At 32.6% G+C, this 17,853-nt stretch overlaps 1 long non-coding RNA gene across 1 annotated transcript; it reads left to right on the top strand.

The window, feature by feature from the left end:
* Positions 1-1,854: 1,854 nt before the first annotated feature.
* LOC146993021 (uncharacterized) lies at positions 1,855-15,741 on the top strand. The gene is made up of 3 exons (XR_015038951.1): positions 1,855-1,952; positions 5,322-5,424; positions 12,727-15,741. It is a non-coding gene; the product is annotated as an uncharacterized LOC146993021 (long non-coding RNA).
* Positions 15,742-17,853: the final 2,112 nt, after the last annotated feature.

The raw sequence follows: 17,853 nt of genomic DNA, 5'->3' as shown, positions 1-17,853 counted from the left end.
AAGTGAATAAAGTAGTTGGCCTAATTTTAAATACACTCAAAATATCTAATTTAGAAACTAACTTAAGTTCGATGATATTTTCCAAATATTTATTTCAGTTTTCTTATATTTCACGCTTTAGTTCTCGAGATTTTCAGAGTGGAAAAATGTACATTACGTTATAGTAAAAATGTATATTCCTTATATTTGTGTAATCTTTTCGCAAAATTAATTTGATTTAAAATGAATTTATAATACCCTTTAATTCAAAGACTTTAGTTTAGTTCTCTCCTTCCCCTCAAGTTTAAGATTTAGTTATTATGTCTGTAAAATGGCTAAATCATAGAACCAGGTATGTTCAATAATTTCTTCATAAGTTTCGTTTCTGAATTTTTAAAATTCTTCTATGAAACTTTTGTAACAGAAGCTGGGATAGAACCAAGGCAGCCAGACAGAATGTCCCTTCCCTGAGTGAAAATTTCTATCATTTCATTGAAAGTGACCTTATAATATTTCAGAATATACCCTCTATCTGTAACACTAATAAATGTATATAGAGTTTTTTTAATGTTTTTATAATGCATGTTTGGTTCTTACAATATTTTGAGCTATTATATTACTAATTCTGTATGTGAATTAATACAGTTTAATGTAGAATGCCTGCTTCAATGCTAAAAGTAAAAGTATTTGAATTATGTTTTACCTTTCGTCTGTTTTCAGACGTAGGTTCTATTCTACAATTTAGAGAATTTCTCTTTATTGGATATCTCACATAGCTGAGAAAATTTCATTCCTATGTTTAGGTTTTATAGTACAATACTTTGAGCATCCCTATATTAGTATATGGCTTTGATTCCTTCGAAAGAAAAAGAATATCTTAGTTTTCTTTAATTTTTGGTCAAAATTTTAGTATGTAGGTAATTACAATTGCTCTCCCACGAAAATGCATTGAAATTTTTTGCATCATTTCAAAATGCTGTATCATTCAATGGCATTTGATGTGATTTAGTTTGATGTATTGAAGCTGGACTCGAACTCGGGCAGCTAGACAATACGTTCTTTCCCTGAGTGAAATATTGCTATAATTTCATTAAAGTGACGTGGTGATATATCAGGAAATTTTCTTGTACATTGGACTAAGTGTTCCTCTCTCATGGATGAGAGTACCTAAGTAAAGGACTTAAAATTAGAAACGGTTCTTACGTTAAAATTCTGAATGAAGTATTTCTTTTATGGTTTATGACTTTTGTTTCCAAGATGTTCTTCGAAATCTGTTTTCGAATGGTGTTTTTGAGACCTTTCTAAAAATAAATCTATAAAAGTATATATGTATAGCGCTTTTAATGTTAATATATTTCGAGTTTGTTTCTTACTCTTTTTTGGATCTGTTATGTCACTAATTCTGTGTGTGAATTAAGAATATATAACACCTGCTTTAAAGCTAACAGTAAAGTTTATTTTGTTTATTTGTCATTTAAAATTACCTGCTTATTGTCTTTTGATGCCATCTTTATACCAGTGCTGAAATTATTTACTCTTCTCGAAGAACATTATCCCTTTTATTCTGTGTATCCATTATAACTGTCTAATTTTTTTTCATTCATTGTTCATGTTTTACCCATACATTAAAACTCCGCTTCGCTTACTGTACTTCTTTCGTATTAGGAAAATCATTTGCTTTTCTACCGACTGCAGTCATGATTTTAGTAACAATGTAGCACATTGCTAGAATTTAAAACAAAGAAGGCTACTTTTGAAGTTTTATATATTAAGAAACAATATTAGATATTTCTCTTTGTGTATAATTATTCTTTAATTTCAAAGTAGTTAAAATCTAATGATTCCTTTTCCTCCCCTTGGCCTCTTCTAGTGTAATTTGTCATCATTTTTGTGCACTCTTGGATTGCAGAACATGATATCATGAAAGAAAAAGAACGGAGAAATAATGCAGAGCAATAAGACATCTGTGGCTGGTAATTCTTGTTTTATATTAACTTTATTTCCACTAGAAATGATTGAATGTTATAATTTGTACGTCCCTTTTCACAATTTGGTTTATATTGGAGTTTTACTAGTTATTAATTTTACACGAACGCTTCACATTATGCTTTAATGTTTAGGGTAGCATTTATGCATTAATTTCTTAGATTTTGAATTTCATATTTAAGTCTCTGAATTGGTGCTTTCTTCATATTGTATTGTAATATTCGAAGTGAGGCGGAACTGTTAATCACACTATAAATATCAGAAGTCTGAGATTTCTTAGAGTTCTGTTGCTTCATAGTGGTTTCAAATTTACTGCTGTAGCGTAATTTTTTCCCAAGTGGCCTCCTTTCGCATTACGAGAGGCTAAACATTTTCCTCTCTGTGTGGCCTAATATTTTCCCTGTCCAATGGGGTCTTCTCTTCTCAACAGGTCAGTGTAATTGTGTTGCCTGTGTATAAACGAATTTTGTTTCAGTTTTTTCCTAATTTAGAGTCTCTCTATCAAGTGCTGTTTCTCTTAAAAGCCATTGAAAGTTAAATGTTGAACAAAAAAGAAATGTGAATAAAATTTAATTAGTACTCGTAAAGAAAGTTAGTGGAACCAAATTGTCTTCTGTTAAGGCTGCTCAAAATGTGCTTTTTCTTAGTTGTTTTAAGCATACTTTATTATATTTCCCCCTTAATCTGAACTATTTTGTCATATTGTGAAGTTTTATGAACCAATTTGCGAAGATCTATTTAAAATTGATCCCATAACTAAAAATTCATTTTGAAATCAAATCAGAGATGTTTTGATATTATCGAAGTTAAATTCTGCAGATTAAATTTCAACTTTGTTTTGAAAAGCACTCTGAAAGTTTCTTTTGGACTTCTTTCCGTTCTCTTGGCAAATGCATGACAGAATTATTTTTTGAAAAAGCTGATGTCTTTTGCTTATAATAATGACTGATGCAACTGTAACCGTGTCGCTCTAAAGAGCACATGTTTCCCAGTAGTTCTTTTAAAGTGTCCTGTTTTTTCTTTTATTGGGTCAATCTCCGCCAAAAGATCAGATGTTGCTCTTGTGTTATTTAACAATTCCTTCATCTTATCTTCAGTTAAGAGCTCTTCTTCGTAATGAGCGCTTTTATTATCAAGGGGTTTTATAAGCACACAATTCTTCTTTTGTAATTTTCTGATTCATTGTTTGACTTCTCTGTCTTTCATATGTGAAAATTCTTCGGCATCCTTTGCTTTTGAGATTTTAAGATTTTTTAAACTTCATTTTCAGTCGATGGAAATTGTTTAAAGTAGGAGATAAATTCTTTCCGGTGTTGATGGATAAATGTTGAACCACGTATGAATGAAATTCTAGCAGTGGACAAATTAAATGGCTTTTTGAGATATTCTCGATCTTAATTAGGATGAAAATCAGTTATTCCCATTTCTAGATCAGTAGAATTGTTATTTAACATATTTGCAATCTTTTACCATTTTTCTTAAATACTAGTATTATGTAATGGGTTTGAAGTGAATAAAGTAGTTGGCCTAATTTTAAATACACTCAAAATATCTAATTTAGAAACTAACTTAAGTTCGATGATATTTTCCAAATATTTATTTCAGTTTTCTTATATTTCACGCTTTAGTTCTCGAGATTTTCAGAGTGGAAAAATGTACATTACGTTATAGTAAAAATGTATATTCCTTATATTTGTGTAATCTTTTCGCAAAATTAATTTGATTTAAAATGAATTTATAATACCCTTTAATTCAAAGACTTTAGTTTAGTTCTCTCCTTCCCCTCAAGTTTAAGATTTAGTTATTATGTCTGTAAAATGGCTAAATCATAGAACCAGGTATGTTCAATAATTTCTTCATAAGTTTCGTTTCTGAATTTTTAAAATTCTTCTATGAAACTTTTGTAACAGAAGCTGGGATAGAACCAAGGCAGCCAGACAGAATGTCCCTTCCCTGAGTGAAAATTTCTATCATTTCATTGAAAGTGACCTTATAATATTTCAGAATATACCCTCTATCTGTAACACTAATAAATGTATATAGAGTTTTTTTAATGTTTTTATAATGCATGTTTGGTTCTTACAATATTTTGAGCTATTATATTACTAATTCTGTATGTGAATTAATACAGTTTAATGTAGAATGCCTGCTTCAATGCTAAAAGTAAAAGTATTTGAATTATGTTTTACCTTTCGTCTGTTTTCAGACGTAGGTTCTATTCTACAATTTAGAGAATTTCTCTTTATTGGATATCTCACATAGCTGAGAAAATTTCATTCCTATGTTTAGGTTTTATAGTACAATACTTTGAGCATCCCTATATTAGTATATGGCTTTGATTCCTTCGAAAGAAAAAGAATATCTTAGTTTTCTTTAATTTTTGGTCAAAATTTTAGTATGTAGGTAATTACAATTGCTCTCCCACGAAAATGCATTGAAATTTTTTGCATCATTTCAAAATGCTGTATCATTCAATGGCATTTGATGTGATTTAGTTTGATGTATTGAAGCTGGACTCGAACTCGGGCAGCTAGACAATACGTTCTTTCCCTGAGTGAAATATTGCTATAATTTCATTAAAGTGACGTGGTGATATATCAGGAAATTTTCTTGTACATTGGACTAAGTGTTCCTCTCTCATGGATGAGAGTACCTAAGTAAAGGACTTAAAATTAGAAACGGTTCTTACGTTAAAATTCTGAATGAAGTATTTCTTTTATGGTTTATGACTTTTGTTTCCAAGATGTTCTTCGAAATCTGTTTTCGAATGGTGTTTTTGAGACCTTTCTAAAAATAAATCTATAAAAGTATATATGTATAGCGCTTTTAATGTTAATATATTTCGAGTTTGTTTCTTACTCTTTTTTGGATCTGTTATGTCACTAATTCTGTGTGTGAATTAAGAATATATAACACCTGCTTTAAAGCTAACAGTAAAGTTTATTTTGTTTATTTGTCATTTAAAATTACCTGCTTATTGTCTTTTGATGCCATCTTTATACCAGTGCTGAAATTATTTACTCTTCTCGAAGAACATTATCCCTTTTATTCTGTGTATCCATTATAACTGTCTAATTTTTTTTCATTCATTGTTCATGTTTTACCCATACATTAAAACTCCGCTTCGCTTACTGTACTTCTTTCGTATTAGGAAAATCATTTGCTTTTCTACCGACTGCAGTCATGATTTTAGTAACAATGTAGCACATTGCTAGAATTTAAAACAAAGAAGGCTACTTTTGAAGTTTTATATATTAAGAAACAATATTAGATATTTCTCTTTGTGTATAATTATTCTTTAATTTCAAAGTAGTTAAAATCTAATGATTCCTTTTCCTCCCCTTGGCCTCTTCTAGTGTAATTTGTCATCATTTTTGTGCACTCTTGGATTGCAGAACATGATATCATGAAAGAAAAAGAACGGAGAAATAATGCAGAGCAATAAGACATCTGTGGCTGGTAATTCTTGTTTTATATTAACTTTATTTCCACTAGAAATGATTGAATGTTATAATTTGTACGTCCCTTTTCACAATTTGGTTTATATTGGAGTTTTACTAGTTATTAATTTTACACGAACGCTTCACATTATGCTTTAATGTTTAGGGTAGCATTTATGCATTAATTTCTTAGATTTTGAATTTCATATTTAAGTCTCTGAATTGGTGCTTTCTTCATATTGTATTGTAATATTCGAAGTGAGGCGGAACTGTTAATCACACTATAAATATCAGAAGTCTAAGATTTCTTAGAGTTCTGTTGCTTCATAGTGGTTTCAAATTTACTGCTGTAGCGTAATTTTTTCCCAAGTGGCCTCCTTTCGCATTACGAGAGGCTAAACATTTTCCTCTCTGTGTGGCCTAATATTTTCCCTGTCCAATGGGGTCTTCTCTTCTCAACAGGTCAGTGTAATTGCACTGTCTGTGTATAAACGAATTTTGTTTCAGTTTTTTCCTAATTTAGAGTCTCTCTATCAAGTGCTGTTTCTCTTAAAAGCCATTGAAAGTTAAATGTTGAACAAAAAAGAAATGTGAATAAAATTTAATTAGTACTCGTAAAGAAAGTTAGTGGAACCAAATTGTCTTCTGTTAAGGCTGCCCAAAATGTGCTTTTTCTTAGTTGTTTTAAGCATACTTTATTATATTTCCCCCTTAATCTGAACTATTTTGTAATATTGTGAAGTTTTATGAACCAATTTGCGAAGATCTATTTAAAATTGATTCCATAACTAAAAATTCATTTTTAAATCAAATCAGAGATGTTTTGATATTATCGATGTTAAATTCTGCAGATTAACTTTCAACTTTTTTCTGAAAAGCACTCTGAAAGTTTCTTTTGGACTTCTTTCCGTTCTCTTGGCAAATGCATGACAGAATTATTTTTTGAAAAAGCTGATGTATTTTGCTTATAATAATGACTGATGCAACTGTAACCGTGTCGCTCTAAAGAGCACATGTTTCCCAGTAGTTCTTTTAAAGTGTCCTGTTTTTTTCTTTTATTGGGTCAATCTCCGCTAAAAGATCAGATGTTGCTCTTGTGTTATTTAACAACTCCTTCATCTTATCTTCAGTTAAAAGCTCTTCTTCGTAATGAGAGCTTTTATTATCAAGGGGCTTTATAAGCACACAATTTTTCTTTTGTAATTATCTGATTTATTGTTTGACTTCTCTGTCTTTCATATGTGAAAATTCTTCGGCATCCTTTGCTTTTGAGATTTTAAGATTGTTTAAACTTCATTTTCAGTCGATGGAAATTGTTTAAAGTAGGAGATAAATTCTTTCCAGTGTTAATGGATAAATGTTGAACCACGTATGAATGAAATTCTAGCAGTGGACAAATTAAATGGCTTTTTGGGATATTCTTGATCTTAATTAGGATGAAAATCAGTTATTCCCATTTCTAGATCAGTAGAATTGTTATTTAACATATTTGCAATCTTTTACCATTTTTCTTAAATACTAGTATTATGTAATGGGTTTGAAGTGAATGAAGTAGTTGGCCTAATTTTAAATACACGCAAAACATCTAATTTAGAAACTAACTTAAGTTCGATGAGATTTTCCAAATGTTTGTTTCAGTTTTCTTATATTTCACGCTTTAGTTCTCGAGATTTTCAAATTGGCAAAACATGCATTACATTATGGTAAAAATGTATATTCCTTATATTTGTGTAATCTTTTCGCAAAATTAATTTGATTTAAAATGAATTTATAATACCCTTTAATTCAAAGACTTTAGTTTAGTTCTCTCCTTCCCCTCAAGTTTAAGATTTAGTTATTATGTCTGTAAAATGGCTAAATCATAGAACCAGGTATGTTCAATAATTTCTTCATAAGTTTCGTTTCTGAATTTTTAAAATTCTTCTATGTAACTTTTGTAACAGAAGCTGGGAAGGCAGCCAGACAGAATGTCCCTTCCCTGAGTGAAAATTTCTATCTTTTCATTGAAAGTGACCTTATAATATTTCAGAATAAACCCTCTTTCTGTAACACTAATAAATGTATATAGAGTTTTTTTAATGTTTTTATAATGCATGTTTGGTTCTTACAATATTTTGAGCTATTATACGAGGGCCATCCAGGAAGTAGATTACGTTTCCGTCTGTGTCCGCTAGGGGCGGGGCTAGCGCGGCCATCTTGGGGTCAGAGCGTTGCGCAGCTCAGTCTGCATCTAGCCGTGCTAGTGAGAGGTTCGTGCTGTGCTCCGTTCAGATACTGTGACGGTTTGAAATGTCTGCGTTAATTGAAAATCCCGCGAGCTGCGAGGTGCGCTCAGTAATAAGGTTTGTGACTGCAAAAAACTGGAAACCGATAGAAATCTATCGGCAGCTTCGTGAAGTGTATGGGGACAACATTATCACTGAAGGTGGAGTGCGTCAGTGGGTCATAAGATTTCAAAATGACCGAACCAATGTTCACGACGAAGATCGAAGTGGGAGACCCAGCATAGTGACCGCCGAACTTCTCGAAAAAGTCGATGCTAAAGTCCGTGAAAATCGAAATTTCACAATAACGGAACTTTCTTTGAGTTTTCCACAAATTTCGCGAAGTTTGTTGCACGAAATCATCAGCGAAAAGCTTGGTTACCACAAGTTTTGTGCAAGATGGATTCCAAAAATCTTGACAGAGGACCACAAAAATCAGCGAATGGCTGCAGCGTTGAACTTTTTGGACGCTTACCATAAGGATGGTGACTCTTTACTCGATCGCATCGTTACTGGTGACGAAACATGGGTGACCTATTCCCTATTCCCAGCAATGAAGAAGTGGCTGGCTATGCAGCGTTTTGATGACGACGCACAGCTGCAAGAAGAGGTAACGAAGTGGTTGAAGGCGCAGGCGGCCGAATTTTTCGACGAAGGAATTTCCAAGCTCGTACATCGCTACGATAAATGCCTTAATTTGTATGGTGACTATGTAGAAAAGTAGTATTTGAGTGTGGCTTTCATCTGTATATAATAAAATTTGTTTCCTATACTTTGTTTATTTTTTTATTCCAAAACGTAATCTACTTTCTGGATAGCCCTCGTATTACTAATTCTGTATGTGAATTAATACAGTTTAATGTAGAATGCCTGCTTCAATGCTAAAAGTAAAGTATTTGAATTATGTTTTACCTTTCGTCTGTTTTCAGACGTAGGTTCTATTCTACAATTTACGGAATTTCTCTTTATTGGATATCTCACATAGCTGAGAAAATTTCATTCCTATGTTTAGGAAAGACAATATGTTCTTTCCCTGAGTGAAATATTGCTATAATTTCATTAAAGTGACGTGGTGATATATCAGGATATTTTTTTGTACATTGGACTAAGTGTTCCTCTCTCATGGATGAGAGTACCTAAGTAAAGAACTTAAAATTAGAAACAGTGCTTACGTTAAAATTTTGAATGAAGTATTTCTTTTATGGTTTATGACTTTTGTTTCCGAGATGTTCTTCGAAATCTCTTTTTAGAATGGTGTTTTTGAGCCCTTTCTAAAAATAACTCTATAAAAGTATATATGTATAGCGCTTTTAATGTTAATATATTGCGAGTTTGTTTCTTAGTCTTTTTCGATCTGTTATGTCACTAATTCTGTGTGTGAATTAAGAATATATAACACCTGCTTAGATTGAACTGCATTTCATTGATTGTGACTTATCTCACTTGTCTGACAGTAACATTAGAACAATCCCATGAAATACCTCGTGGCAAGGAGCGTAAGTGACACCAGCGCCTTGAGCACCTTTATAGGTGACACTGAGATTTAGCTCAGGTCGTGACATTATACTTCAAGTGTCGTACTAATGAAAGCACATTACTTGACCTGATATCATCCATAAGGCTTTAACCCTCCAGGCGGCAAGGCCGTATATATGCGTTCGAAAATAACGGCTCTCATAGCGGCAAGGCAGCATATATGTGTTCAAATATTTTGGTCCTCATGGCGGCAAGGCAGCATATATACGTAAACTTAAATTTTGGCACGAAACGGCAAAGCAGCATATATACGGCCTGTCTCAGAGTGCCCTCCCCTCTCTGCTCTTAATGTAAACTGACAGGTGATAATTTTTCTCTGCGGGAGGTAATTGAGGAGAGGAAACTATCTATTCGCTAGGGGCAAATGGGTTTTATCGTTAGGTTTTGAATAATAGCTCGTTCAAAACTTCCAGCTGTTCCAGCTGTTCTGTGCTTTAACCAGCTATAGTAAACTTAAATGTTTATGTTCGTTAAGAGAATTTTCATTTTCCAGCCTAATAATTCCCCAAATTTTAGATGCAGTTTGGCAAAATGTAATTGGAATTAAAATTAAAATTGCAAGAAACTGCAACAATATTTGAAATATGTGATTTCAATTATATTGCAATTGTAATTAGCTTAGCAATTACAATTAGAAAGTAAATACTTTTTAAATGCAACAATAATGTATGTAATTGCATTTTAATTCTTAAGTCTTACAATTACAATGCAATGATAATCCCAAACATTATAATTATATAATCTAATTACAATTACAAATTTTATTGCATCTAATCACAACTACGGTAATTTTAGCTACTTACAACGTAATTTTAACTGCAATTGCAGTAGGTAATTATAACTGCGTAATTAGGAAAGTAATTGTCTCTGATAATTAGAATTACTTAACATAGTGAAATTATGATCATAATTGTAATTCTAAGTATAGTATGCAATTGTAATAAAATTATGCAATTACTAAGAAGTTTAGTTAAATAGTAGCTGTTTTTTTAATTACAATTTACGTAATTTCATTTAAATTACAATTACTCTATATTTGTGAAATCCAATTTCATATTCAATGCAACTGCAATCATATAATCTAATTACAATTACACTGTCGTAACTCTAGTAAGTAATTATAATAATGTAATTAGGATAGCAATTGTTTCTGATAAAAGCAGTTACGTTGCCCAGGAAAATCATGATCTTAATTGCAAATGTAATTGCAGAATGCAATTGAAAACACATAGTAATTGGAATAATATTATGCAACTATCTTGTAATTACAATGTAACAATTTTTAATTACATATACAATTTACTCAAATGCATTTTAATTATAATTGCATTTTAATTGTGAAATCTAATTGAATAAACAGTATAACTGTAATTATACAATCTAATAAAAATTGCAATGCAATGGTAATGACCTCTTAATTAAAATTGCGCAGCAGATGATTGTAACTATTTAATCAGAAAAACAACTGCCCCTTATAATTTCAGTTACATAGGCTAAGGAAATCGTGATAATATTTGAAAATTTCCAGTCAATAATATTATATTCGAAATGTTTCTGCATTTTGGATAATGAGTTTCTAAATAATACAACGGGATAATCGCCTATAAGAAAAATATTAATATTTTCTGTCATGTCTTCTGAATCATCTTACATATATTGTAGTTTGTGGTACCAGCATAAATAGGAGTTTATTTAAAGGAAATATTTTATATAGACCGAAATGCACATAACGTTAGTAAGCAAATATATATGTTTATGATCTTCGATTTACATGTGAACTTAAATTACAAGATTAAGGGAAAGCAAGCAAAGAGTTTATGCCAGTGCAAAGGGATGTTTTCGCAAAGGATTTGTTACGGGACGCTTGTCTTGTTTACATTACACAATAAATAAATCATAAAAATTACATTTATCATTTCCTTTTCAGAAAGGAGATCATCAAGGACTAAACTAAGTCTCATAATTTTATCCAACCTATTGCTTTAGCTGGTAAAAAAGGATTCTGATCAGCAATCAGTATACTTAATTGCTGTGTGTATTAGACATTTTACTAAATCCATTTATTATGAATTACCACCCAGACAGTAAAGCGGTTCGTGACTCTGGTTGCCGTACCGAAGAGCCTGGGTTCGAATCCCGGATCGGGCATGAATGCAATGGATTACGGTAAAGACTGCAAAGATGCTTCTGTGGAGGACTTTCTAAGGGAAACTGGCTCATGTTCACATCACCCGTTAATAAAAGCAGGAAAAGATCTTTATTTAATTGAATGCAACGAAACGTTTAAGAAGAATGATGTACTCATAGAGAACTTTCTAAAATAAAATGATTTGTGTTCATGTTACACATAAGGAAATCCACGGAGCTATCTAAACATTTAGATTGTTTGCCAAAATGTACATCCGACTTGAACTAGTAGTATTCAAAAGACGACTTATTGCTCTGCTGAGCGAAAAATCTAATAGCTTTCGAAGTTATATTGTAATTCGAACAATCATTGTATTACAATTATTATTATTATTTTTACTTTTATTTTTTCCCAATGGCAGATTGGGAACAATTACAGTGCAACACAGTCCATTAGTCTATACAAGGCCAGAAGTTGCAGTCATTTTATTATGGAGGCGTCTAATATGTGGGCCACTATCGCCTCCTTATTATGGAGGCGTCTAATATGTGGGCCACTATCGCCTCCTATGAAAGGACGAACAGTTAAAGCCATGTCTTCTCCGGGATTCGAACCCAGGCCCTTCGGTATCGCAGTCAGGCTTCCCTAACCACTATACCATCTGGGCGGCATAATTACAATTATAACTGCATTAGTTGTAGTTTTAACTACAAAGTAACTACAATGAATTACCAGCTTTTCTCAGTCAATAACAGATAGCTTAAACTTTAAAGATAAATGGAAGGTCTTATAATTTGTCGAATGGCAATATTCTAAGAAAGTGTAGTCTCCAGGATGGTCGAAGTTTAATTACAGTCTTACATTTTGCATACTCGCAGCACTTGCCCAAAGGCTGTTCCAAGATTATTTCTGTTCACCTCATCCATTAATTTTGGAGACAGAATCATGTCTAGAGACATTTTTTCTGAGGACAGTATTTTATATAATAGAAAAAAAAATAATGCGTCTCCCTCAAGGTGCAGGAAGCAACGAGTACTGATAAATTTAATTGAAATTACAATTGTAATTCTAGTTAATACAAATACAATGTTACTTTAACGGTTAGAATTACACTATAGTTCTAATGGCAAAAATATCAAATGAGTGTTATAGATTAGTATACTTTTAATTATCACAATATTAAACTTTTAATACCGTTTTATTTTATTTAGCTTATCACAGTATTGAGCATTTTAATACCGTCGGTACTGTAAAAATGTTTTACTACTGTCATGAAATGTATATTCGATAATAGTTTCTCATTGATGTTTTTCTTATATATTTTTCTGCATAATTCATAAATGTTTGCAATGGAAATAATTCTGAGGCTTTTATAATACTTCTAAATTTTCAGGAAATAAAGTTCCATTAAGGTTTATTTGAAGGAGACTCTCAGTGCAAGCACTCGAAAAGAAGTTATGCTACATTTACATATTATGAAATGGTTGAATGTACAGTATTTACTTGTAACAGCGGTGCTCAATATATCGCGTTTTCTGAAAGAATGCATATGTTGCCTAAAATGGAATTTAAACCACTATTAATCAGAATAATTGGCTAAAGTATTAAATTGTAATTTTTACAGCATCAATCGAATTAGTGGATTTTATTGAAGATAAAAATGTGTTGATATTGACAAGCTATATTAGTTTTTGTACTATAATGAATGCTAGCTATATGAATATAATGAATGTACTATAATGAATGCTACCTAGTAGCTACTCTAGCTAATAGCTAGAGTAAAACTCAAGATATGGTAACATTAAATAAATAAATAAATAAAATTTAAAAAAAAAAAGAAGCAGCAGAAAACGAAAGCGAAAAGGAACTGAATACATTCGGAAAGAGAAGGCTTACTATGGTGAAACATTAGAAACGTGTAGACAAAACTATATGTGAGAAAATACTAAGGACAAATTGAAATACATCATAGCTACGTTTGGTGCTTTCTATATTATTTGTATCAATATTAATATAAGTACCGAAAAATACTTAAAAAATAGGTATTTTCGAAAATTTAAAGGAACAAAATTGCAGTCTGAAAATTTATAGCAGCGGAACTTTTGAAGTAATTTGATGCCTTCTGAAGGTCGCCATTAACATAACAATTTATAACTGTCAGTTTTTACAACTAGGAATCAGATAAACTCTATTGTTTGGTAAACTGGACTGTCTAGTTTCCGGGAATGGCGATGTATGCAAGCTTTTTCCTCTTTCTGCGCTAAGAATAAACAGCTCATAGGGGAATTCTGAAAAATATATAACCCTTTCATATATGTACTCATACCCTGATATACACAATAGCGTTTCTTTATTTAGATAGCTTTGAGCATGCAAATTCAGTAAAAATCAGAAAACAAGTACCATACTTATAACAAAGCAGGTTATCTCAGTAAATGAAGGGAATTAAATACCGGCGATGGCAAGATTTTCCCATGGTTTGAAGACTAAGTAATTTATTCCTTTCAGAAAATTTTCTCGAAAAGCAAATCATCACTTACGGATAGAAGATTGTTCTAAGAACTACGGGATAAATTTATAATGGGAATAAAAGAATGAAAGAAATCGGAAACTCTTTTCTAGTAATCATTTTACTCCACGAAAGTTGGTTTCAGTATCACCTTTTTAAGGAAATGACACATGGAATGGATTTCAGAAACTGAATCTCGAAATAATCAATAACTATCCAATACTCTGCATTTGTAAATATTTATTTAATTTGCATTTCAACCAAATGTTGAAAACAAAGCGGAAAAAGATCTCCTTACAAAAGGAAAAAAAAAAAAAAAAAGATTCCCATTCTTTTACAGTGATATTCCATTAAATTATATCAGAAAATCATATCACTGTTGGATGCAATAAATACTAATTTCAGACATGTTGCCTGTTTATGTTGTTAACTCTCTTTTGCAACTGAACACTGTTAGTTCTGCCTAAGTTTGAATTCCAGCGAATGCGTTTGTTGCTTGGTATTTTGGTGAATTTTAGGTTGAATATACCAAACCAGTTTCCCTGAAAAAGTCATCTACAAACACATCCTTTTCCTCAAGCAGGTGTCCATCGCATGCTGCCTGCCGAATGTGCAAGAATTTTTCTTCTTTTACACAGCTTTCATAATCACATTTTACCCACCAGCGGCCGAGCGGTAAAGACACTGAACACTGGTAATTCGGTCCGAGGTTTGAATGCCACGTACGGGCTGGCTGCATGGTCGTTTTCGTGGTTTTCCCCACGTGTAACGTGTATACTAGCCAGTGTCCCTTAGAAAGTCCTCCACGAAGGCATCCATTGTCTGCTTGATGTTGACAAGATTTATTCAAAACTTACTGTTCTTATTTTTTATTTTAAAACAAACAATTTAAATGGAAATTCTCAGCTTGCTTTTATTTATTTAAATAATAACATTTGATAATGTGAATTGAGATCTATAAGTAATTTGCGTATTTGAACCCAAAAAAAATGTTAAACACCAATTTTGAGGCTTTTGTTTTGGTTTGCTTTGTAGCGTTGCGCGCCTCCAACTTGCACTCAACCAAGAGGTGACTGTGAAAGCTTGTATAAAAGATAGAGCCTTGTGAAGGGTTTAAGTCCCTTTTTATTCAACGTAATAAATTACAAGTGCGTGCTCTTGACGCTCACAAACTGCACCAACTTGGCGGTCAAATAAAAATAATAACCTGAAAAGAAACTAAAGACAAGACTCTAACTACGAGGTTCTCTAAAAGTAACTAACCTCACCGCGTTTTACAATACCGCTGCTAATTCAGCAAAATTGAAGATCACTTGAACGATTAACAATTCTTCCAGGCCAGCACACAGCCCGAAACGCGGGGTTCTTCAATTTCTGGCTAACTACCTCCGCGCTCGTGAAGTAAGAACAGCACACCTTGAACTCGTTTCCTTTCTATTTAACTCAGAATACTTCCGCTGATAATTTGAATCCTTGCACGTTCTACTAAAATTTACATACTCTGGCTTTGGCAGTTCCAGGGAAAAGTAAGGCTTGACAGGAAAGGTAGTTTAAACTTAAAATAAATGTTAGTTAAAATAAATATAAACCCTACATTTGCCGCTGCCAGAATTTGGAAAACTTCGAAGCAGGTAGAACAAACGACCTGTTGTAAGTTTCTATAATTCTGAACTAACTCTCGAGAACCTCCTTTTCGTTTACACAAAAAAAATCTTATGTAACAAATTGTATACTAAAATTCTGTGTATACTTATAACTCTCTCTTCGTACAGCAACTTTTCCTGGACTTCATCAATCAATCTTGGTCTTTTCCTTCCAGCATCTGGAAGAAATAAGTATCAGTATCTTTCTAAATACATTATAATTTACACTTTCTTGACATAATAAATTTTTGTTTTTAAACGATTCGTTTTCCTTAGTTATTGCTTAATTCACATTCATTCAATTTTTCAAGCATTAATTTAACTTTACCCTGGCTCTCCACCATGTGTGGTGTCAAACGGGAATATTCGGGTTTTAGTCTTACAACACTTCCCCTAAACACCATTATTTGTTAGAATTCAACGACCAAATAGACACACCTTACTCGACATTCTACAACTCAATGAGCTACTTTAACATTCTTAAAAATTCAAGTGTAGGTGGAGAACCCTACAAAACACATTCATTCTAACTTCCCCCTCATTCATCTTTAAACATGCAGGCTTTCGCTCTAAAGCATTACTTTATCTACGGTTTAATACTTAAATTTTGAATTCATTCCTTTTGAGCATTTTACTTTTAGCATCTACAATTTTATGCTTCTAGACTAAATTCTACTTTTACATAACATTCAAGTATTTACGTACATTTACAAAATTTTAATACATATGATTTTTACAATTTACCATAAAATGAATAAGAGAAATAAATTTTTACTTTACTCATTCTTTGCCAAGCTGGCGGCACTGAAACTAAAATTCTTATTAATACAAGAATACAAAGTTATTTTTATCTTCGGCCAAATTTTGGCTTTAACATAACAGAATTAGTCTTTCGACCAACAGAAAATGCTTGTTCTTAGCTTTTATACTTAAAGAATATAATTCTTTCGCCTTAACTAAATAAAGTAAAACAAAACTAAGTCTCAACCGAGACATATTGACTTTCGTCAAAACATATAACTTCGTACTTATGCATAACATTTCGGAACAAAAGAGAAAAAAATTTTATAGAAGATTTTAACTTATCTTTGAGTTTTCGATGCTTGAAACTCCGTCATTCTTTTGTGGCAATATTGTTCCCAAGTTATAGGTTTCATGGACGTCAATCTTCTCCTTACTGACCTCCGAGTGTCGTCCACATTAGTTTTTCTTTTGCGTCCTCTGCATGCTGGCCTCTTGGCGGAGTAATCGTCTGGTTGTTGTCGTTTCCGTTTTTCCATGGGACGGCTGGTCTTGACATCCTCCGGTCTGGAGTCCTTCTTGAATTTCTTCTGTTCCTGGTATTTTTGTTCCTCCTGTTGCCGTTTCAGTTTCCGGAACGGCGGCCTTCTGGCACCTGACTCTCTGGCCCTGGGCGCGTTCTCCTTGATGTATAATTTCTCCTGCGATCCGTTGTAGGTGGTGTTTTGCTCTTTACCACGGTTTCTTTACGCGGTGCATCTGTATTCTTAAATGTTTTCTTAAATTATTCTTATTCTTAAATTTCTTAAATGCTGGAGTTTGAAAGTTTTTCTTTTTTCTTTTTGGTACCGTCGTCCGGGTTGTAGAAGGGCTAGGTCTCTCTTCAGTTCTCTGCTTCTTGGGTGGTGAAACAGTTGTTTTTATCTCTGGACCTTCTACTTCGTTTAGACTTGAGTCCTGCAAGAAACTTTTAAGGATTTCAAAATCATTTGGATTATAGTATTTTTTCACCTGGTCGGGACTTGCTTTACAGATCTCCCCTCTCTCGTTCTTAAGATATAATACGACACCTTTGATTTCCTGAATTACATAGGGGCCTTCAAATTTCGGAGCTAGCTTTGCCGTAAAATTGTCTGGGGCACTTGATAAAGAAAATTTCCACTTCAATACTTTATCCCCAACTTTAAAATCTGCTTCACAGCGTTTTCTACCGTAATACACTTTTTGCTTATTTCTTGCCGTATCCGAGCTTTTAAGCGCCTGATCAATCAGTTTTTGCACATCTTTCTGTTTAAACTCTTGCTCTCTTTGTTGCACAAAGAATAATTTATCTAAAGGCGTAATTAACTTTCTGCCTAAAAATAATTCTGCTGGGGTTTTTCCAGTAGTATCGTGATTTGCCGTTCTTAAAGCATAAGCTAATTCATTTATGTGGCCATCCCAGCGCTTGTGATGTGTGCTCACGTAACTGCGAATTATTTTTACTATGTTTTTATTCACTCTTTCTGCTATGTTTGCCTGTGGTCTATACGGAACCATTTTGATATGGCGTATGCCAAGTCCAATGCATATGTTTTCAAATATTTGACTAATGAATTGTTTTCCGTTATCGCTAATGACTTTTATC

The sequence above is a fragment of the Stegodyphus dumicola genome, chromosome X2, assembly GCF_044657685.1.
Source record: "Stegodyphus dumicola isolate Sdum_Otavi_A_Nest chromosome X2, ASM4465768v1".
In the NCBI taxonomy this organism is placed as follows: domain Eukaryota; kingdom Metazoa; phylum Arthropoda; class Arachnida; order Araneae; family Eresidae; genus Stegodyphus; species Stegodyphus dumicola.
Note: the sequence above shows the minus strand (reverse complement) of the source record. Positions and strands in the feature narration are given on the sequence as shown.